The sequence below is a fragment of the Lactuca saligna genome, chromosome 4, assembly GCF_052625555.1.
Source record: "Lactuca saligna cultivar CGN05327 chromosome 4, ASM5262555v1, whole genome shotgun sequence".
Lineage (NCBI taxonomy): Eukaryota > Viridiplantae > Streptophyta > Magnoliopsida > Asterales > Asteraceae > Lactuca > Lactuca saligna.
The window spans coordinates 125,367,423-125,387,192 of record NC_136420.1 but is presented as its reverse complement, the minus strand read 5'-3'; positions in this window follow the sequence as shown (position 1 = coordinate 125,387,192).

Genomic DNA, 19,770 nt, shown 5'->3' with positions numbered 1-19,770 from the left:
GTTATACTGCTTTGTGCTGTAGCTAACAAACCCTTGAGCATTCCAAATATGAGCTGAGGGTTGGGTAGGGAGTGCCAGACTCATACTGAGGGCTCAGTAGCATTCCAGATACGAGCTGAGGAACGATTGGTATGACAGACTCATATTGATGGCTGAACATTGGTATTCTAGTCCAATGATTGATTGGACTAGGGAGCAAGCCAGACATAAGCTGTGGGCCCCGAGGGCAAGCCAAACTTATGTTGTGAGGTCAGAAGCAAGCCAAATATGAGATGTGGGCCTGATAGGCAAGCTAGACTCATACTGTGAGATCAAGGGTAATCCATTCCTTTATCTGTGGACTCAATACATGCTATTATTTGTATATGTTATTTGTTTGTATGTTGGTACTTGGGAGAAATCATTAAGCTTCGTGCTTATAGTTTTAGTTTTTGGTTTCAAGTTCTTTAGAGGATTGTGGCAAGGCGAAGGTATAACCGTACACATCCCCTGTTTTATGTACTTTTTATCTAAGGGGAACTCTTATTTTAAATCAAGATCTGAAACAATGGTTTTGTAAACACTTTTATTAGTAATTCGGTAAATTTGTTGAAATTTTGGAGATGTTACACATGGGTTTGGGATAGAACTCCCGAAATTACTTTTAGAAACATATTTTTTTAGAAAATGGAGGTTCGAGTATTCATAGAGAAATCCTTGGTATCAAACAAGGAAGAAGAGAAGCTCCATACACCTACTGGGAGAGATTTAAAACAGTTGTTAGTTCGTTGCCCTAACATGGAATCTGTGATTACCAACTCTACAATTTCTTTTGCGAAGGTCTAACACCAATGGAGAGTCGTCTGATAAATGCTTCATATGGCAGATCTCTAGGTGATATGGCACCAACAGAAATCCGAGAGCTGATCGACAAGTTGGCTATTAAGTTAAAACATTTTGTTAATGAAGACGAATGGTATGCATATTAGCCAAGGAGATTAAAAGAAATCATCTCTCATCATCTGGAAGCCCAAATATTTAAACTGATGATGACAGTTCTGCTCCTAAGAAAAGAAAAAGCCGTTGCGAAGAAACAATATGAGATCTACTTGAAGACATATCATCCTACTGATGTGTGTCCATTACTACAAGAAGACATTGTTACTGTAAAAGCTGTTGGAGGGTATCAACAGAAAAACTTTTATCAACAAAATAATCAAGGATGGAATGGTAATTATCAGCAGAAACAACAAATTCAGCATCCACCTGGATTTTAGCAACAGTCGAATTTTTAGTATCAGCAAAACTTTTAGAATCAGCAGCAACAAAGTTATCAGAGTCTAAATTTTCAGAATCAAAACTCAAATCAGCAAGCTAGAAGTTCTAGCACAACTTTGGAAGATATAGCAAAAATTCTTGCCACGAGCACCCACGTATTCTAGAACAAAACCATAGCTAGTATCAAAAATCTAGAACATCATGTGTCTCAACTTGCAACTTTTGTGGGTTGACTGGAGTCTCAAGGGAAATTACCGGGACAAACTAAAAACAACCCGAAGCACAATTTGAGTGCTATATCCTGAAAACTACCCCAAACATTTTTAACTAGAAGAACTAGAAAATGAATCTGAAGAAATTTTGGGTGAAAGAGAAGCTAAAAAAGCTTGGAAAAAAAAGAGACTCTAAAGCAAACCAAGCTATATATGAAAGAGTACAAGCTGATGTCACCCTTCCCTTCACGAATCAGAAGCATAAAGTGCAGGCATGAAGATGAGGAAATCTTAGACACCTTTCGTTAGGTGGAGGTAAATATTCCACTTTTTAGATATAGTTAAACAAATACCTCGATATGCCAAGCTTTTAAAAGTTTTATGTGTTTTTAAGAAAAAACTGAAAATTAACGAAATAATCAAAGTTGGTGAAAATATTTCTTCCATTTTGCAAAAAGATTTGCCCCCAAAGTGCAAGGATCCGGGAATTTTCTCGATTCCTTGTAAATTGGGAAACCTTACTTTTCAAATGACATGCTTGATTTAGGTGCATTAGTCAATGTCCTCTCACTCTTTATTTTTGAAAAATTAAAATTGGATACTTTAAAAAAGACCAGGACTATTATCCAGTTGGCTGATCACTCGACAATACACCCAAAAGGTGTATTAGAGGATGTTCTCGTCCAAGTGGGTGAACTTATTTTTCCCACCGATTTTTATATTCTGGACATGAGCGATTTTGATGTATTAGATAAAAGCTCAATTATTTTGGGATGACTTTTTCTAAAAATTGCTAAAACAAAAAATGATGTTTTTGTTGTTATGCTCTCTATGAAAATTGATGGGGATATACTGAACTAAAAAATAAATGATATTGATACTTCTGATAAAATTTCTATTAATTTTCTGGGTAACAACACTCCTTTTATCTGCGGACTGATCTCAGTTTTCAAATGCTATTGTGAAAGACAAATTTGTAGCCAAAAAATTATCTAAAACATCAAAGGAGCTAGAAAAAGATAAGCTTGGGGAAGAAGATGAGAAGCAGATTTCGACAGAGGAAAAATTAGAAAAAAAAAACTAAAAAGAAAAATGCTTTTGGAAAAAGGAAATAAGAGAGAGGTGATTTTTGATACAAATATGAAAAGAAGAAAATGATGAGATTGTTGTAAAAAGAGGATCATAAAAAGAAAGAAATTTAAAACCAGAAGAAAAACTTATCTGATAAAAATCTAAAGTCTTTCCAACTTACTACTCAGTTTCTAGATCTACCAATTTTTTCATATTCGAAGGCATTTGGAGTAACAAGGAAACAAATTAAGCTGAAAAGAAGTTTCAACCACACCAGTTAACAAATCTGGTTGGGCAAACTCGAGCAACCGACTTTAAAAATGGACGGCTTTCCAGGAGGCAACCCTATACATAGTTTTAATTTATTTTTCTGTTTTTAATAAAAAAGATGGTCGCAACTCCAACCAAGCATGGGGAAATCAGAGGATCTTCAAAGTTGCTAAAATTTTGGATTTTTCGCTAATATCTTCGTCAAAATCAGATTTTCTACAAACTTATCAGGTACATTCTTTCATGGTTGCACCCTTTTCTTATATGGCATATTAGGTTGTTCATTCATCTCTAAGCATTGAGGATAATGCATCATTTTAAGTTTGGGGAGGAGGTTAGTGTAAAAACTTTCAATTTTAGTTAGGATTTTAAAATTTCAGTTTTATAGTTAAAATTTTCAATTTTACTTTTCGCATTCTACATATCATTTGCAATAAAAAAATCTAAAAAAAAAAAAATCCAAAACCCTTTCTGATAGAGTTTTGAACAGTAGAGTAAACAACCCATTCCACATCGAAGTTAAGAATGATTTCCTAAACATCGATAGTAAGGAGATGTCACCGGTGTAGCCCATTTGGAACAACATCTCAGAGAAATTCAAAAGCCGTGCTATAATTTGAATTTTCAAATACCTTGACAAGGTCTTTTCAGACTAATCGTTTTCGGAATCATCATGTTCGTAATCATCGATCTACCCTCCAGCTTTACACAAGCTAGAATAATATCCGTTGGAATTACGACCAAGATTTGTTCTTTAGAAGTAAGTTAACTAATCGGAACCAAAACAAGAACTTGTGAAATCACAAGTATTTTAGTGCAAGAGTGTGTCAAATAAAAAGAATTAAGAAAATTGAAAGTGTGGGATTTCTGATATCAAACATGTTTGATATGAAAAGCTGGCGGATCTTGGGAAGAGATCTCTTCCTTGTAAGTCAAGAGAGACTCCGAAGTGCTTATGTGATTTCCCGTTGAATTACGGTCATCAGATTGTTGAGAAACTATGAAAGACTTCTTTTATAAGGCTTAATGGGTGGTTTCAGCTTCAAATATCTCATTAAAAAACAGTGTAGCCATAAAAAATCTCATTAAAAAACATATAAAAAACCTGGATCTTATTGGGAAGAAATGATTTGGGACAAGACATTTCATTAAGACCACTCAAAGGACAAATGAGATTTTGATAATTCAAAGGTATAAACCAAAAAGGTTTACAATGATAATTTAAACGTAAAATATCTAGAATAATAAATTATTCACTGTCAATTCATTAGGTAAAATATCTAGAACAATTTATTGTTGACAATCAATTCATAAAAGGTAAGCGTACTTTTGGGTTTCACTCAAAATCATGGTGACAATGATTTCAAGATCATAAACACAGATGCTGTGTAAACTAAACCTCAGTGGTAAAACCTGAGAGTCTTAAGGGTTACAATGCAAAATAATAGATTAGGAGTCAAATGGTTGGGAGTTTCATGAAAATCAAGTTAGCAATGATTTTGCGATCATTAACTAGAGTTGTTGTATCCCTATACAGAAACTGGTGTTGTTTGAATAATCAAGGGACTACATGGAAGTCATGATAAGACATGCTAGAAAGAAGTTATGATGTCGACCGTCAATTCCTTGTTGTAGACTAAAATTCATGAATGAATTTACCAACAATAAAATATTTTTGATGTTTTTGACTTTTCAGAATACTAAAATGAAGAAAGTATTTTTAAATTTTGAATTTCCGAAAAGAAAATATAGAAACAAATAAAATTATTTTGGAGTTTTGATTTTCTGAAAAAAAAAAAAAGACACACAAAAAACATATTTTTGGATTTTTGCTTTTCTGAAAAGACATACAAAGATAGTAGATTCTGAAATCCAAACGAACAGTTACTTCATATCTATTCTGAAGATCGGAACAAGTCGGAAGTGAACAGTTAAATCTGAAAGCATTTGAAGATCGGAACCATTTGGAATGCTACAGTAAGAGAGACGATTACGATGTTAATTTTGGAACAGAGTCGGATTCAATCATTCCCAATCCTTGTAAGATCCGATTGAATGATATTTCTGGTAAAGTTTTGGTGAAGATATCAGCTAACTGATCTAATGATCGAACAAAGTGAACTTCCACATTCTCATCTTTAACATGGTCCTTAATAAAGTGGTATCGAAGTGCAATATACTTTGTTTTGGAATGTTGTATGGACTGTGATAGATTTGTATGACACTTTAGGATTCACAATATCATGGAATTTGTTTCATATTGATTACGTAGTCTCTTAGTTGATTTTGAATCTATACCACAAAAGATGTGCATGATGCAACTACAATATATTCTGCTTCAGTTGTGGATAAGGACACACATGTTTGATTTTTCGACTGCTAACTTACAAGCTTTCCATCCATAAATTAAGATCCTCCTGATGTACTTTTCCGATCAAGACCACAACCTCCTAAGTCAGCATCAGAATAGGCTTGCACAAAGAATTCTAAATTTTATGGATACCACAAACCTAGTGAGGATGTTCATTTCAAATATCAAAATATTTTCTTAACCTCCATCATGTGAGGTTCTCGAGGATTCACTTGGAACCTTGCACAGTAACAAATAATAAACATTATATTTGGATGACTAGATTTTAGATACAATAAAGACCCTATCATCTGGCGAACAATATAATATCCGATGTTGGTTTGTCAAGTAAAGGAGTGATTTTCGTTCCGAACACCATAGGAACTTTGACTTTTGAATCACCCACCATTCCGAATTTGGCCAATAATGTCTTTGTGAAAGCTTCTTGATTGATGAATATTCCCTTCGAACTTTATCTTATATTTAAACCAAGGAAAAAAATAATTGGCCCATAGAACTCATTTCAAATTTTGTCTCCATTAATTTTTGGAATTCAATAGTTAAGCTGGGATTAGTGGATCCAAAAATAACATCATCAACATAAATTTGAACTATCATTAAAAGGTCACCCTCCTTCTTTCGAAAGAAGGTAGGATCAACATAACCTTATTTGAATTTAAACTATTTTAGAAAATTAGTTAGAGTGTCACACCATGCCCATGGAGCTTGTTTAAGATCATATACAACTTTTTCCAGAATATAACAGTGCTTCGGAAATTTTTCATTCACAAAACCTGGAGGCTGCTCAACATAGACTATTTCTTCAAGTTCTCTATTCAGAAGTGCACACTTCACATCCATTTGATATACTTCAAAGTTTTTGTGAGCAGCATAGGCTGAAAATAGACAAATTGATTCAAGTCTAGCTACAGGAGCAAATGTCTCTTTGTAATCGATGCCTTCTTCTTGACAATATCCTTTGACTACTAGATGTCCTTTATTGCGAATAACATTCCCTTATTTATTCAACTTGTTTCTGAATACCCATTTCAAACTAGCCACATATTCATTTTTTGGAGTAGGAATTAATCAACATACTTTATTTTGTTCATACTCATTATGTTCTTCTTGCATATCATGAACCCAGTCTGCATGATCAAGAACAATTTTAATGGTTTTAGGTTCTATTTTTGAAATAAAAGAATTAAACATGCAAAATTCTAACTTTAAAAATAAAGAAGTTTGCTTCTCTTTTTGTTGTGCACGAGTGAGAACCCCTAAAAAAGTATCTCCGATCACTTGAGATTATGGATGATATTTAGTCCTTTTTGTCAATGGTGTAAAATTTTGATCGTAAACGGAAGCAATTTTGGCAACAATTTTTTCAAATTCCGATTGTGCATCCGATTCATTATGATCGTTATTCTCCACCTGAAAATTTGCACTTGAATCATCATTTAGAGATGAACACTCCCCATGGTATGGAGCACCTAAATCGATATCTAGATTTGAACTCTCCCCCTAGATTAGAGCGTCATGTTGTTCCGATTGAGTTGTCAATTTATTTGAATTTGGAATAGTTTGTTCATTATGTGTCGCTATCCCTTCAACAGCTTCATCAACAAACTTTAGTAATTCATCCCCATGATTATCCTTGACGAAATTTTTTCTTGAGATCGATAATCTTCCTTTTGATATTTCTTTATGTAATTGTCATTAAGTGTAATATAATAGTTCTCTTTTCTCTCCTTTGATTTCTTATTTAGAACACGATACGTCTTTGATATTAATGAGTCCCCCAAAAAGATTCTTTCATCATCTTTCACATCAAATTCGTTCCAATGTTCTTTTGAATTGAACAAAAAGCACCTAGATCGAAACACATGGAATAATTTAACGTTAGGATTTTGATTGTTCAAAATTTCATAAGGAGTAGTCAGAAAACGTTTATTAATGTAAGAGCAATTCTGAGTAAAACAAGAAATTGTAATAGCATCAACCCAGGAATATAGAAGTAGATTCGAAAACGAGAGCATTGTCCTTGCAGCTTCACAAAGAGAACGATTTCGTATTTCAACAACACCATTCTGATGTGAAGTGTAGGGTGAAGAGAAATTATGAGCAATCCCTTTGCTTTTCAAGAATTCTTCAAATTCATGATTTTTGAATTCTGAACCGTTATTACATCGAATTTTTCGAATTGGATTTCACAATTCTCGCGTAACTTGTTTGATGTAATCAATTAGATTATGAGTCACTTCAGATTTCTATTTAAAAAAAAATACCCAAGTAAATCGAGAAAAATCATCTACAATAACCAAAATGTATTTGTTACCGTCAGTTCCTTCAATAGTTGATGGACCATAGAGATCAATATGCATTGATTCAAGTGTTTCAATGATCTTGGTATTCATTATGGAATAATGAATTTTTCTGCTTTGTTTTCCGAGCTCACATGCATCACATAAGTGTTCCTTTTTCATATTTAAAAAGTGGAAGTCCTTGAACTAGATCACCAATTACGATCTTGTTGATATCCTTGAAGTTCAGATGAGAAAAACTTTTATGCCACAACCAACTATCATCAAAAAATGCTTTCGCAAGTAAACAAATAGATTGTTTTCCTTGAATTGGATTTAGATTGAGAGGATACATTTCTCCTTTCCTTTTTGATTTTAGAAGAACATTTTTACATTCCTTTTGTATGACTTCTGAAACTACTTCACCAAAAGATACTTTGAGACCTATACCTACAACTAATTAAGAAACGCTAATTAGATTGTGTTGCAAACCTTCAACAAAAGCTACCTTCCGAATTGAGAATTCCCCATTATTTATCATGCCATATCCCTTTATTTATCCAGTGGCAATGTTTGCAAATTTCACTTGTCCTCCATCTTTCAAACTCCGATACTCTTTTAATTCAGATTTCCTTCCTGTTATGTGATGAGAATAACAGCTATCAATATACCATTCCGATCATACTGCTCGTCATGCATAACCTGCAAATTTTAAACAAATTTAGAAACCCAAACCGAATTGGGTCCATGTGAGAATCTCGTTTAAACAGGAATAATCTTTATTTTGTCAACCCAAAATGATTTTTTGATCCAAGTATTCATCCCTTTTTCTATTTTAAAAACTTTAATTTTCTTATCACAAAGATTTATTTCAACAAAATCAGATTTTCTTTGAATACATTCTTTTTATTTTGAAGCCATCTTTTCCGAAAACTCATTTCCTTCATTTTTCAACTTTGCTTCATATTCTTCAAGAGTAATTTTAGATTGGAAACAACTTTGCTTTCAATATTAACATCTTTCGATTTAACAATTTGATTTGAAAATTGTAACTTAGGTTAGTAACTCGATTTTGGTTTCGGAACTTGAGATGAATCATTATTTTGACTAAAAGTTCTTGGTGAATTCAATGAACTTTGATTTAAATTCATTCCATTTTTTCTTCCTAAATTGTTTTTTTAGCCAAATTCTTTTTGTATCTTGCATTCATTATTCTTTTACTTTGCAATAATTTTCTCAACAGATTTCTGAATGATTTCTTTCGGTTTTTTTCTTTTGCTAGGTATTCCATTCTTTTCCAATGAATATTCACTTGAAACTTCTTTTGTACCACTTGGTCCAGCCTCATGATAACAATACTTTACACAATTCAATGGTTCAAAAACATATTTTTCTTTTGATTTCCAGGAAGTCATTTCTGAAAGACCTTTTGTTTCATCAGTATTGTCAATTGGATTTGACTAAAAATATTCATCACATCCTTTTGCATTCTCAAGATTAACTATGGACATTAATTCAGAAGTTTCATTTTTGTTCAGTCATTTCCTTACAAAAACTTGATTTGGTGTTTTTTGAATTCTTGGAAAAACTATTGCTTCTTCTTTCAAAAATTTTGAACCTTTATTTTCAACAATTTGAACAAATTCGATTGAGTTTTCAGAAACTAAATTTTTCATTGGTTTATCAAGATTTTTCAAAAAAGTGGAACAGTCAATTCCGTCTTCTACAAATATTTCACTCATTTCGCTTTCATCAAATTCAGAAATATTCTCAGAATTAAGAGTATTATCTGAATTCAATTTCTTGCAAATAAGTTATATTTCTACATAACACTCATTTTGATTTCTTGTTTATCTTCTTCAGCTAAAATATCTTTCAACATGTTTTTATGTTTTTTAGACTTAATATATTCTTCAATTTTCTGAAGTCTAACTCTATAAGAATCAGAAACGTCATCTCCTGAAAACACAATTGATTCATATTTATAACATTCAACATCAATCTCATTTTCTTTCAGTTCAAGAAAAGGAAAAATCATCTTATATAAACCCTTACCTATTTCGCAATCTAAATGAAGTAAGTTGTATTGAAGTACAAATGTTTAGCAATTAAACGGAAAATATTTTGCTATTTCAAAAGTACTTTACTATCTCTGTTAAGTAAAATGACAGCATCACTAGATCTATTAAGCTTAACCTCAAAGGTTTCTATTATTATTCGTCTCTCCTTATTCTTAAATGTTATCCTACTAAGATTATCATTCAAATTAGAATGACCAATACAAGTCCTTTTCAAGCTATCACTACAATCATTAATAGTATAACACAAATCATTCAATTTAGATTCATAATGCGAAGTGGGAATATTAAGGGATTTAAGAATAGAGTGTACCTTGTCATCAACCCTCTCACATTCACTAACTTTCTTTTTGATCAATTTCATTGTAGAACAGCTAACTGAAGCTTTTCCCCTATTCGTGACGTATCCTTTCCCTTCGGAACTCTGAACCATCAGACATTTTCCTATATAACCTTGCTTTTCTGATTTCACCATGAGACACTCACCATGAGCAGGTTTCCTCACTTCATCATCGTCTAAGTCAGTGGACCATGCTTCAACCTTTCCTTCATCACTATCTTGTTGTACCATCATCACTGGTTTCACAGTTGTTGTAGTTTTCTTTCAGAGTTCTTCGATTTTCTGAGTATAGTAAGCTTCATATTTACCCTTCTCCTTCTTCTCATGCTGTTTACATAGCATATACTCTTTTGTCAAATGATTCTTGCAATGACAGTAGTTGCAGTCATATCAAAAATCACCTAGCAACTTTTTCTCTTTATTCTCATCGTTATTCCGAGAATTCTTATAGCTCCCATCTCTTGACTTCTCATAAATGAAATTTCCTTGCTTATACTTGTTTTGGAAAAAAAATCTTCTTAAAGAATTTCTTTGGGTTAGGCTGTAACATCTTGAGTTCAGGAGTGCAAGTTCAGGGTTCAAAGTGTAAATGTGAAAGGGCAACTCGGCGAGTCCATGGGTGGACTCGGCGAGTAGGGTCGCGATTCTGGTCGCGTCGCCGGCTGGACTTGGCGAGTTGGTGCTGTGTGGAGAAAACCCTAATGTTGGAGGATGAGCCCTATATAAAGGACATTATACCCTCTTCCCAACCTCTTTACCCTCTCTTGAAGTCCAGAAACCCTAATGCGCGTTTCTGAGTGATTTGAGAGCATTTGAACCTTGGAGAAGAGATTTTGGAAGAGACCTTGGAGAGTTAAGAGGCTTGGAGCAAGGGGATTTGCTAGGATTCAGATTTCTCTTCTGTTGGAGCTTCCTTTTGAGGTATTACTTCGTTGCTTGGACTGTTATTCATCTAGATTCATCATTTTGGAGTATTTAGAAAGAATAGCTTGTGATATTTCGAGTTTGGAGGTTAGATCTGGGGTTGCTACCTCAGATCTGGAATGGAGAAGGTCTAGAGTGCATTAAAGTCCATGTTCTTAACTGATTGGTGAAGCCATCTTGTCCCAAACCCTAACTCTAGAGAAGGTCTAGAATGTTATATGCCACTTTACGTGATGGATGGGTTGTAGAAGGGTAGATCTATGGTTTGGATCATCTACATGGCCTGGAAAGCTTCTGTATGGATTAAGATCTAGGGGTACTTGGTGAGTCACAAGGGTGTACTCGACGAGTTGCATGAAGCTGGGCAGGAACTCGATGAGTTGGAAGAAGAACTCGGCGAGTTGGTTGAAGATAGCCTTAGACTCGGCGAGTGTGGTCTTGAGGTTCTAGCCTTTTCTAGTTAAGCTGAGAATCGGTGAGTCAAGGCATGACTCAGTGAGTTGAGATGTGATTTTTCAGAGTTGGGGGACTCGGCGAGTCAACCGGCTGACTCGGCAAGTAGAGTCAGTCAGGAAGTTTGACCTTGACTGAGGACTTTGACTTTGACCGAGAGTTGTCCAGTTGACTTCCAAGGGAATTTTGGTAATTATTGGTATATATTGGATTCGGTCTTTTGGTATTATCAGGGGCGGAGTTCGTGTCGCAGGTTGGAGCAGCGTGATCTTATCTTTTCAGTCAGCAGTTGCAAGGTGAGTTATCCTCACTATATCAACAGGGTCTAAGGCACCAAGGCCGACGCTTTATCGGATTGTAATCCGGGTATCGTGTTATATTGTTGCTTTGCTATGTTTGCATCCTGGTAGTTAGGATGGTATATGTTAGAGACCTGGTTAAGGTCGGTATCCTGGTATATATGATGATGCTATGCTAGTGATCGGTTAGGTCGGTATTCTGTTTAAAGTATGCTATGTTATGTGATCTGCTAGATCGGTTTGATTGGATGTGAATTGTTATATGATTATATGTTTATGTGCACATGGTTGTTTGATTGGGGTTGGGTTGAGGCGGGTCCTGCTTTATGCTGTAGGCCAACATACCCAGGGCAGACCAGTTATCTCGAAGGCCCAGTGAGCAATCCGGATAGGCTGTAGGCCCCATGAGGGCGGACCAGACGTGACCAGGCCAACTGAAGGCCCGATGCGGGCAGATCAGTCATACTGTAGACTCAGAGAGTGGACCAGGTGGGTTGAAGGCCCGGTGTGGGCGGACCAATCACACTGCAGACTCGAGGGATATGGCTAGACTTGAAGGGTGGACCAGGTGGACTGAAGGCCCAATGCGGCGGACCAGTCACACAGTAGACCCAAATTGCTTGGCTGTTCTATGTTCTGTTATGATATGGCTTGTTATGTATATTTTATATGTGGTTGGTACTTTGGGGGTATCTCAGTAAGCTTTCGGGCTTACAGTTGTGGTTTAATGTTTTTGAGGTACATCAGGAGACCGTGGCAAGGCGAAGGCGTGATCGTACCGCTCCTCATGTTTACATTTTATGTTATGGTTCTGGGAATACTCTGATAATAAATGTATTCAAAACCTTTTTATAATAACATAATGAATTTGGGTTGCTTTTGAAAAGTTTAAATTGGTTTGAATTTATAGAGTGTTACAAGTTGGTATCAGAGCCTTGGTTTGAGTGAATTGGAGGAACATTCGTGTGAATCCAGTCTCAAATCAAGGAGAGTTTTCAAAAGACAATTTAAAATGGTTTTCAAAATGAGTAAAAGAGGACGCGGAGGTATGATCAGCCGGAGCCAATAAGTAGCCCCAAAATACCATGCAAGTTATTTGTTTATGTGTTATGATAGAACATCATGCTAGTACTAGGCTAGGGATCTTCAGGAACTACATGACAGTATTGCCTGACTCGTGATGCCTGCTAGCCTAGGGTTTCTTTTTGTATGAGATTTCCAGTGATTCTTCTAGGAGTGAGGGTTGAGTGCTTGGTATGCCTATTCTTCTCTTTGGTGTTGTGGTGATACTTGGTATAAATATGGGTAGGTGTGGAAGGTAGTATGGGCCCATACTACTGAAAGCACAAGACCCATACGCATACCAAGAAAGTCACAACCCATAGGGCGGTGTTGAGAGTCAGTTCCCGGGTTAGTGGGAGGTATCTGATCTTTGCGGTGTTTTTCAGTATGGTGGTTACGAGGGATGCTGGGAGTGGATCCGGGTCAGGATCTGGAGCAGGAGAGGGCGATCAGAGTGGGTCAGCGCCACCCGAGGTTATTAGTCAAATGAGCACATACGAGTTGGACGCTAGGATTCGTGAGATCCTGCATGATGAGGTTTGCTGCGATGTTCCGAGCTGAGTTTCCGGAACTATTTGGGTTGATCAAGACCGCTATGGTTGAGTATTTTGATGAGCGCTATGTAGCTCTTACAGAGATGACTGTCGCGGCTGCTATAGCGGCTGTAGTAGCGACAGGGGGAGGAGCCGGTAGAGGTTTTCAGTATCGGGACTTCGATAATACGAAACCCCTACCTTCGATGGAGTTCAGGACCCGATTGTTGCTATGATATGGTTGTCAGACGTAGAGGGGTGTTTCTTTATGTGTTCATGCCCTGCTGATCAGAGGATGAGGTGTGCTCTGAACCTTTTGAGGCTCGGGGCGAAGGATTGGTGGAGGTTGACCACATGATCGTATTCTGATGCGCAGCGAGCTACGATTTCTTGGGATCAGTTTAGAGAGATGTTCAGTACTCACTAAATTCCGCGAGTTGAGAGGGAAAGATTAGATCAGGAGTTCCTGGAGCTAAAGCAGAATTCCGAGTCGGTGACGGAGATCACCAGGATGTTCACTGAGAGGGCGATGTTTTTCCCGAAGTTTGCTTCAAAGCAGGCTCAGATGTCCTGATATCTGAGTATGCTCAAGAGGGATATCAGGCAGTTTGTGTCTACGCAGAGGTGCGGGACTTTGATGGACTTGCAGGAGGCCGCTCGGCGGTGTGAGTTGGAGATCGGTATGAGGGAATGGAATGAGTATATCGCGAGGTGATAGCACAGTATGCTTGGGAGAGTGTTTCCAAAGGGATAATTCGGGATGATAAATGCTAGTCGAGCGGTCCAGATAGACTGAAGGCCGGTGGGCGTACCAGTCAGGCCGAAGGCTCGGGGACGGTCCATTCAGGCTGAAAGCCCTGGAGGGCGGTCCAGACCTGCTGAAGGTTTAGAGAGTGGTCCAGATGGGCTGAAGGCCCGGTAAGGCAGTCCAGTCATGCTGAAGACTCTGCATATGTTGATAGATCGGTATGAGGGAATGGAATGAGTATATCGCAAGGTGATAGCATCAGAAGGTCTGGCCCCGAGTATTAATCGTGATTAGTGGAAGGTAGTGCATGGACTCGAGAGCCCTTGCAAGCAGATTCAGAGTATGCGAAGTGCCTGGGATAGCGGTTGTGCTATAAGGGGATGGTGTAGCGTTGGGCGACCACCGTGGCACTTGTCGTAGTGACAAGGAGGCCAAGTAGATTTCCTTGGATAAGGAAAGGGAAATGTATGTAGCTCCGAGAGGGAGTGTGAGTTCACGGAAGTGAAAGCAGTAGCGTGGAGCTATGATTGAGGTGTTCCAATCATGGTTGTGGAGCAGTGTGTTGCGCCGGTGGTATGGAATCACATCCGGGTTGGATGTCTGCTGAGGTCGCGGAAGGAATTCCGCGGGTATAGGGCCAAGAGGATCGGAAGGGATGCAGGGATGGAATCTTGGATTTCCAGTTTGATTTTGATCAAGGAATTATGTATGTGATGGAAATTCATCCTGGGGGATGTTTGGAGGTGTCGTCAGTGTTTTGGGTTTTCCCAACCCGAGGATGCTAGAGCCAGTTCAGCATGGGTATGAGATTGTGGAGGAGAACTCATGGGAGTTCCACTGAGACTGAGGGATGTGTCATCCTGTCAGCATGGAGTGGATAAAGTTGGACTCATATCGGGATTCCGGTGGTTCAGGGTTATTTCTAGCTCGTATGAGTCAAGTGATTGTTGTGATTTGGAGCGAGTGAAGTATCATGGAGTGGTACTCAGTTGATAAGTGTGGTTATCAGAGGATGAGGTCGGTGGCCGGATTGAAGCGGTGGTCAGGACACCGCAAGAGGGAAAGTTGGGTTTTGGGTTTCGACGGTTGTGTTTTGAGGAACCTGGTCTGGTTAATGCCAGGAGGTGCATTGCGAGAGTAGTTCTGGAGTTGTGTTGCTGCAGGCTTCGAGGACAAAGCCTAATTTAAGTGGCGGAGAATTGTAACATCCCGAGTTCAAGAGTGCAAGTTCATGGTTCAAAGTGTAAATGGGAAAGAGCAACTCGGCGAGTCCATGGGTGGACTCGGCGAGTAGGGTCACGATTCTGGTCGTGTGTTAAGTGGCCAACTCGGCGAGTCGGCGGATGGACTCAGCGAGTTGGTGCTGTGTAGAGAAAACCCTAATGTCGGAGGATGAGCCCTATATAAAGGACATTATACCCTCTCCCCAGCCTCTTTACCCTCTCTTGAAGTCCAGAAAACCCTAATGCGCGTTTGTGAGTGATTTGAGAGCATTTGAACCTTGGAGAAGAGATTTTGGAAGAGACCTTGGAGAGTTAAGAGGCATCGAGCAAGGGGCTTTGCTAGGATTCGGATTTCTCTTCTGTTGGAGCTTCCTTTTGAGGTATTACTTCGTTGCTTGGGCTATTATTCATCCAGATTCATCATTTTGGAGTATTTGGAAAGAATAGCTTGTGATATTTCGAGTTTGGAGGTTAGATCTGGGGTTGCTACCTCAGATCTGGAATGGAGAAGGTCTAGAGTGCATTAAAGTCCATGTTCTTAAGTGATTGGTGAAGCCATCTTGTCCCAAACCCTAACTCTAGAGTGTTATATGCTTAGATCTCTTTGGATTCACGTAAAGTTTGCCACTTTATGTGATGGATGGGTTATAGAAGGGTAGATCTATGGTTTGGATAATTTGCATGGCGTGGAAAGCTTCTGTATAAATTAAGATCTAGGGTTACTCGACGAGTCACAAGGGTGTACTCGGCGAGTTGCATGAAGGTGGGCAGGAAATCGATGAGTTGGAAGAACAACTCGGCGAGTTGGTTGAAGATAGCCTTGGACTCGGTGAGTCTGTTCTTGGACTCGGCGAGTCTAGTCTTGAGGTTCTAGCCTTTTCTGGTTAAGCTGAGAATCGGTGACTTAAGGGATGACTCAGTGAGTTGAGATGGGATTTTTCAGAGTTGGGGGACTTGGCGAGTCAGCGGGCTGACTCGGTAAGTAGAGTTAGTCAGGAAGCTTGACCTTGACTGAGGACTTTGACTTTGACCGAGAGTTGACCAGTTGACTTCCAAGGGCATTTTGGTAATTATTGGTATTTGTTGGATTCGGTCTTTTGGTATTATCAGGGGCGGAGTTCGTGTCGGAGGTTGGAGCAGCGTGATCTTATCTTTTCAGTCAGCAGTTGCAAGGTGAGTTATCCTCACTATGTCAACAGGGTCTAAGGCACCAAGGCTGACCCTTTATTGGATTGTAATTCGGGTATCGTGTTATGTTGTTGCTTTGCTATGTTTGCATCATGGTAGTTAGGATGGTATATGTTAGAGACCTGGTTAAGGTCGGTATCCTGGTATATAGGATGATGTTATGCTAGTGACCGGTTAGGTCGGTGTTCTGTTTAGAGTATGTTATGTTATGTGATTTGCTAGATCGGTTTGATTGGATGTGAATTGTTATATGCTTATATGTTTATGTGCACATGGTTGTTTGACTGGGGTTGGGTTGAGGCGGGTCCTGCTTTGTGCTATAGGCCAACATACCGAGGGCGGACTGGTTATCCGAAGGCCCAACGAGCGGTCCGGATAGGCTGTAGGCCCTACGAGGGCGGACCAGACGTGCCGAGGCTCGGAGAGTGGACCAGGCCGACTGAAGGCCCGATGCGGGCGGACCAGTCATACTGTAGACTCAGAGAGTGGACCAGGTGGGTTGAAGGCCCGGTGCGGGCGGACCAACCACACTGCAGACTCGAGGGATATGGCTAGACTTGGAGGGTGGACCAGGTGGACTGAAGGCTCGATGCGGCAGACCAGTCACACAGTAGACCCGAATTGCTTGGCTGTTCTATGTTCTGTTATGATATGGCTTGTTATGTATATGGTATATGTGGTTGGTATTTTGGGGGTATCTCACTAAGCTTTCGGGCTTACAGTTGTGGTTTAATGTTTTTGAGGTACATCAGGAGACTGTGGCAAGGCAAAGGCGTGATCATACCGCTCCTCATGTTTACGTTTTATGTTATGGTCCTGGGAATAATCTTATAATAAATGTATTGAAAACCTTTTTATAATAACTTAATGAATTTGGGTTGCTTTTGAAAACTTTAAATTGGTTTGAATTTATAGAGTGTTACAAAGACACCATTAATGCTTTATCTTCCTTAGAGAAATCGTCATCAGAAATGTTAGATTCGTAATCATCAGCTACTGACTTCTTTTGCTTATCACCTTTAGCAACCAATGCCAATGATCCAACACCAGAGTCTAGCTTCGCTTCTTTTGTGACTTCATCTTTATGAGATTTCAGAATTCTCACTAGTTTTGCGAGTGAATAGTTTTTGAACTGCTCATTAGCCTTAACAGTAATTGAAAACAGCTACTTTGACATAACACTAATAATGACTTAACAACTTTGACCAAGTTTAACCTAATGGCATTTTAGGTAATTTGATTTATTGTTTGAGATTTGGGTTCCTATTAATTCTATAGGTGACCGATAGAGATAGCTTTTAGAGTAGTGATCGGTGTAACTATTCTTTCGGGTTGTGAGGTGAGTTTTCTCATTGTATCAATAGGTCGAAAGGCACCACTGCCGACCCATTACTTTGTTATGTAGAATGCTAGTTGTCTTTGTGATACTTGCATGAAATACAAGGATTTGGCCCCTATCAATTGTATGAAAGATCAGGATCTGGCTCCTAGCACTTGTATGTATGACCAAGATTTTCCCTCGACATTGCAAGGAAAGACCATGGGGGTAGCCCATGACACTTGTATGTAAGACTGGGATTTGGCCCTCGGCATTGCAAAGAAAGACCATGGGGTAGCCTATGACACTTGTATGTTATGGTATGTGGTAATTTAGGAAAACTCACTAAACTTTGTGCTTACGGTTTTCAATTTATGTTTCAGGTACATCCGGTACTAAGGAAAAGGGCCCGACGTGATGGCACAAAATCCCCCTGTGTTTTCCACATTGGAAATCAATGATATTACTATGATGTTTAAATAATATATTCACTTTGATCGGTTTTGGAACAACTCTTTTGTGTGACTTATTGTTTTAAAAATGAAAATTTTACCTTGAATTTTCGGGAAGTTACATGTGTTGAGTTAGTGTTTTGTTAGTTAGTTTCCATGACCCTCAATTTATGACATAGCACGACAACTATACATGAAACAAAACAAATTTGGGAAGAAATAGAAATTTGAATTTGTGTTTGTATCAAGTGTCATAAACACGACTTCGTGTCGTGTCGTGTTCGTGTTCAAAATTTGACACGAAATTGACATGATTTAACATTGTGTTTGTCGTGTTGAATATGAATTAAATAAATTAATAATTGTATTATGTTATATTTTTTGTTTCGTGATATGTTAATCATCTTTCCATCGACTTGTTTTCGTGTTAATGAAACTAAACATGACATTGTGTTGTGTCGTCGTGTCTATGTTAAATAAAATATTATCGTGGCGTGTCGTGTCAAATAAAAACATGAAACGTTAGCACGATTTGGCATCCTTACCTAATATATTGTAAATGTATTTGTAACATAGTCCAAAACAAACTTCAAGTTTTGTGCGTTATTGGTTATAAAATCCTTTAAGGTGTCGATGTAGGCGGTTCCCAATGCAACCTCTTCCTCTCGGGGACATGTTCAATGTTCTTTCGCTCGAACTTTTGCTTTGGTCAGATGCTTCAGCTAGGGTTTCAAGTATGATTTCTTCATTGTTGATGCCCTGGGTTGGTTTAGGGTCGGGAATAGGTTTTAGGTTGAGATTGAGATACTTGAAATAGGTTTCTTGGTTATGATCTACAATGAAAATATGGTTGCCTGGTTATTGGAAATGTGTGGGTGATTCTAATTGCGGAAATATAGTGCACTATCAAGAAAAATATGTTATATGAGGGATGTGTTTTTGGATTTGAGTCACGAGGTGTGTTACAGATGAATGACAATGACAGTGCGGTGTCAATAAATGGATTTTTGAGATTCATTGTTGATAGTGATAGGAGTTTTTAGATTTATTAAGATTGTGTTTGATATATATATATATATATATATATATATATATATATATATATATATATATATATATATATGGAAAAGTTTAATATAGAACCCTAATTATTGATTCTTCAAGGAACTAAATCTTTTTTTTTCTTTTTTTTTAAATTTTTAGAGTTTATTCTTTATCAAAAAAAAATCTAAACATATCTAGATTCATATATATATATATATATATATATATATATATATATATATATATATATATATATATATATATATATATATATATATATATATATATATAAAAGTTATTATAGTACTTTGTTTTGATTGGTTGGAATTTTTTTTTCTAATTAATGTTACAACATTTACCCTTTAACTTTATGCTTTTGTTCACAAACAACCCTTTTACTTTCGTTTGAATTTTTCATAACCCTTGTCTTTTATTACATATTATTAGTATTTTAGTCATATTAATATTTTTTGGCAGGACTGGTCCCTTAACTATATTTGGATCATTTTAAAGTTGCTTCCTTTTTGTCTTATTTTGGTCTCTCTACTTCCGTTGGTTATTTGTGGCATTATAGGTTCTCATGTTTTCGTTTAATTGTCACTTTATTAGTTTTGCTTACAGATTCATTGATGTTTATTATTTTTTATT